The sequence below is a fragment of the Tarenaya hassleriana genome, unplaced genomic scaffold (assembly GCF_000463585.1).
Source record: "Tarenaya hassleriana unplaced genomic scaffold, ASM46358v1 Cleome23, whole genome shotgun sequence".
Lineage (NCBI taxonomy): Eukaryota > Viridiplantae > Streptophyta > Magnoliopsida > Brassicales > Cleomaceae > Tarenaya > Tarenaya hassleriana.
In genome coordinates this window covers 412,239-417,503 of record NW_010965625.1, presented here as the reverse complement: position 1 = coordinate 417,503, position 5,265 = coordinate 412,239, and the positions used below count along the sequence as shown (strand labels likewise).

The 5,265-nt window shown below is 44.4% G+C and overlaps 1 pseudogene; it reads left to right on the top strand.

The window, feature by feature from the left end:
- LOC104815405 overlaps positions 1-4,094 on the top strand; it is a 12,343-nt pseudogene extending 8,249 nt beyond the window's left edge.
- The last annotated feature ends 1,171 nt before the right edge of the window (positions 4,095-5,265 follow it).

Sequence of the window (5,265 nt, the reverse complement as noted above, 5' to 3'; positions counted from 1 at the left end):
AACAATGGAGCGATCGTACAAGCGAAAGAACCCAGATCCCATCAACGATCCAAACACATACTCAGACGATTTCACCTTATCAGGGAGATTATAGACAGAGGAGACGTACACATTTGCAGAGTGTCGACAGATGACAACATTGCCTATTCCGGATGTACAAGTCATAGGCGGTCTCTAGCAAGACACTATGACTATCTATCTCGAATAGAGTTTGTTCGTGATCATACGAACGCCGGTGATGATTCCGGTTGATGATCCTTTTGTATCGTGATATCATATGTCGAACATAAGGCATGGACCAGCCACCTTATCTGATTCGACTGCTTTCTCGTTCGCTGAGTTCGACTGTCTGAAATAGACGACGTTCGTCTATAGTGCGGCCACACATTTCTACAGTCTCGCTCACACGAGGGGCCCAGCGATATCTCTCTCTTTTACGAGAGGTACAAATCCCGTCTTGACTATCTACAATCCAGTACATGATTCGTTTCGTACCTGATACACGCCTTTATAGTCCTCCTGTTACGCAGGACGTTTGACGTAATCAAAGCACGCAACTCCTCATGTTGGATTCCGTAAATATCTCAGGTCTTAGGATCCAATCATGGAACCGTCATATGAGATTCTAGTCATGACTCTAGTCCATGTGACAATCTCATGCGGGTCAATCCAGTATTCCATTCTCCAACGAATACCTATGATAGTGATCGTATCCAATACCTATGATCATCTATGTGATCATCAATCACACATCATACTAGTCTTATTATGTCGTTATTCCCATAACGACACAAGACTAGGGAGTTTAGTATCATTCATAATGACACATGGATTTCATAACAGATCTAGCATGCAAAAACATGTAATGAATAAAATACTCTCATAAAAAGTATCAATACATCGAATGTATCTGAACAAAGCTCATAATCAGTACATCATAGAGCACTAAACCAACAATGCGATGTGACTAGGGTTTACGGCTAACCCTATGGTGCGATGCCATACGGTATTTAATTGTTGCGCGAAGCTATGGCCAACGTCATGAGATGTGACGGGCGTGAGAGGCGCTGCTAGTCATGCGATGTGACTAGGGTTTACGGCTAACCCTATGGTGCGATGCCATACGGAATGTGATTGTTGCGCGAAGTAACGGCCAACGTCATGAGATGTGACGGGCGTGAGAGGCGCTCCTAGTCATGCGATGTGACTAGGGTTTACGGCTAATTCTATGGTGCGAAACCATACATACTTGATTGTCGTGAGATGCGACGGCCAACGTCATGAGATGTGACGGGCGTGAGAGGCGCCCCTGGTCATGAGAAGTGACCAGGGTTTATGGCTGACCCGATGGGGGGAAACCATACGGGAATTGATACGATGATGTTTTAATATGATATGTATGCGTGTTGAATATTGAATATTAAGGGTTTATGGCTGACCCGATGGTGTGAAACCATACGGGAATTGATACGATGATGTTTTAATATGATATGTATGCGTGTTGAATATTGAATATTATACCTTGTGTTTTATCGTTTTAATACCGTTCTCGCTGGGAACGGGTTTACCGGATCCAACCCGTATCATTCACTAAGCAGTTGTGCTTAGCCCTCGTGGTTTTACCTTTTTCAGATCACGAGGAGCATGAGTAGCACGTTTGGGGTGACGAAGACTTCGAAAAGACAGCATCGTGTACGGGGTTTTCTTATTTGTATGATTTGAACTATAGATACGATTTCCATGTTTGTATGGTTGTATCTTTTCAATTCGGACATGTGTGTTTAAGACTTAAATGCTGTTATATTCCGCTGTGTGTTTGATATTTTAAAACGTTTTAAAATTCCCGTATTTTTGCTTTGTATTATTTTATTTGTTTTTTGTCCATGTGGCACATCCTGTGACGGGAATCGGGATACGGGTGTCACAAATACCTACGGGGAACACCATGGAGGAGGAGGGAAGATTGCATGTGCGCAAGACACACAGTCTGGATTCAGGGATTCCAAATGGATCTCTTTAAAGACCGAAGCTATCATTGGGCAAAGGCCACCAAACTCTACGATGGAAGGCCAAAACTGATATGACTCTCTAGCAATTATCCTTGAGTCGTAGAAAGGATAAATCGCAACAGAGGACCCTAGACTAGGTCAAATGGAAAAAGTATAGTAAACTTGAATGGATCACCGATGAGAAAATAGTTTCGGTTGACTGTAACGAGGTTCAAGGTTAACACTAGTCCTAAATCTCCTGATAGCACCATGGCGAGGACACTGTAAGGAGCTATTATCGACGCATCCGAACAAGACCAAGTTGCGTATTAAAACAAGACGACATGCCATTGATTATGCATCGAAGTATTGAAAAATATGAAGAGAACTACCTGAAATACGATGCGGAATTCGTAACAGTAAATAAGGCATTAGAGGATCCATAGGTCACACCTTTTTAGAGAAAGGGTTGATACTAATAATAAGAGCTCGGCCTACGCAATCTCCCAGAGGACTTGAGTTTCAGACGACGAGGATTACGAGAGATCATTGTTGAGTATAATTCAAGTATTAATTATCCTCAAGTAAAAGACAGCAGAATGTTGGACATGCTAAGTTAGAAAATGGATTCTAATGCTCAATTTGACGTGACATAGTCACATTGTAACGTCTCTGACTGGGAACTAAATTGGGACATTGGCCCCTGAATCAAGGACTCGTGATTACTTACCCGGTAGTGAGACAACGTTGAGGAGTACAACCTTACAAGCTATCACATTGATGATAATGAAGTACTACGGTTGGAAGACCAGTTGGGTGTGCTAGATGACCCCGAGTCGAGATAGGCCATCTTAGCCAACGCACATAAAATGAGGCTAGGGATACCCCCAAAAGCGAGTAAGATGTATCATGGACTACACTAATGGTATATGTGTCCAAGAATTAAGAGAGATGTTGCCGATTATGTAGCCAGATGTCTCACACAGGTGAAAACAAAACGACAGATGCCGGGAGAAAAATTGCAGCCGTTGGAGATACCGCAATGGAAGTGGGATGCGATCGCCATAGACCTTGTAGTCAGATTACCACTTACACTGATGAAGAAGAACGCTATTTGGGTAGTCGTGGATCGACTAACCAAATCTGCTCACTTCCTCCCTATACGCCAAGAGTATCCGATTGAGAGGCTGGCACGAATCTACATTGATGAGATTGTGAGACTACATGGGGTGGCGAGTGAGATCATCTCGGACCGAGATGCTCGGTTTACGTCACGCCTATAGAAGGAAATACAAGACGCATTGGGGATGAAGCTAAAGATGAGTACGACATATCATCTCCAAACAAATGGACAGTCGGGACGGACGATACAGACTTTGGAGGATATGCTTCGCGCATGTGTTTTGGAATGGGGAGCTCCATGGGATCAATACATGACGTTGTGCGAGTTTGCGTACAACAACAGTCACCACACGAGTATCGGAGTACCACCTTATGAGGCATTATATGGGAGACCGTGCAAGATACCTTTGTGCTGGACAGATATTGGGGAGATATGGGAATTCGGGCCTGAGATTGTGGAAGAGACTACGGAAGTGATTCAAAAAAATTCGAGTCAACCTGAAAACAGCACAGGATCGACAAAAATCATATGCCGACCAGAGGAGACGGGACTTCACCCTTGAAGTTGGAAATCAAACATTCCTCCGAGTTCAGGCTATGCGAGGACACGCTAGGTTTGGACAGGGCGGCAAGCTGAAACCGCGATATATCGGACCCTATCCGGTGATTGGGAAGGTAGGCGCAACAACATATCGACTTGGGTTACCTTCAAAGCTGGGAAACATCTACGATGTATTCCATGTGTCGATGCTACGGAGATACGTAACAGACCTTTCCCATGTACTATAACCTCAGGAGTTAGAGTTCACGAATGCTACACGTTTTCGAGACGAACCGCTACAGATAATGGACCGAAAGGTTAAGAAGCTGAGGACGAAGGAGGTGCCATTGGTGAAGGTATTGTGGAGAAGCCAAGGGGTCTCGGACATGACTGGGAAACCCGAAGAACAGATGCGTAGAAACTATCCCAATCTTTTCACTTGATGTTGTACAACTCTTGTGTATGACGATGGATCGTATGGAATTCCTATCTGATGTATGACACTGCTGTAATGGAGGTGTTGGTATTGTGCTATGAATGCGATTGAATTGGCGACATCATGTAATTCCGAATTCGGGGACGAATTCTCTTTAAGGGGGGAGGATTTGTAATAACTCGAATCCAATTTGGAATATTTAATTGATTTCGGAGAAGAACAATTATATAAACGGGTACTAAGCCTTGAGAAAGGGACCACAAAGTATTGGGAAAAGGCCCGAAAACCACCCCGAGCAGACGAGACGAGAAAAGGCGAGACCGATCTAAAAAAAAAACTCTGGACCGATCGGTCCAGGCGGAGGAAATATCTGCGAAGCTTGCAATCATGGCTGCACGATGGGGGTGGAGGCAGGGTCCTACACGCGACAAAAACACGACCTAACCCTCCCTAATCGTGCAATCATTCCCCCTAAGCAGTCCCACCCGACCCTAAGCCTCTGAACCTCTCTAAAATCGGATCTAAACTTGCTCCATGGATCATTTCTGGAAGAGACAAAATTTCAGCAGAAAAACTAGAGGAAGAAGAAGAAAGGGAAGGAAAAGAGAGAGGAGGAAAGGAGCTTGGGGAAAAAAAAAGGGACGGCCCTAGAACATCTGAGAGGATCACCGCCGTCAGAGTCGCCGGAAAACGGCATCGATTCCGGCCGAAAACTCAGATCCGAATCTGAGCTAGGTGAGTGGCTCGGGTTGCCTCTGTGTGAGCTCATTTTCATCATTGTTATGGTGTTAATTCGATGAAACCTGGGCATGATTGGAAAGTGGAAGTTGCAATGAACACATAGAAACAAACGGCACTCGATTTGGTGAAGAAACGAGCAAGATATGAAAGATTGAAAATCGGAGAAAAACTGTAAAATTGCAGAGAAAAACGCAGAAGCATGCTGAGTCTGAAACTTTCGGGCCATTACCCAGAAAATAGGTGTGATAATTGAATGAATTGTTAGTTGGAATCAAAAGAGGACATTTCAAGGAGCACGTAGAAACAAACGGCACTCAATTTGGATAAGAAACGAGCAAGTTATGAGCCAACGAAGTCGGACCAGAATCTGGGACGAAATCGCGAAATCGCGATCTCTCTGGGCTCTGGACCGACCGGTCCAGACCCTGAAAATGCCG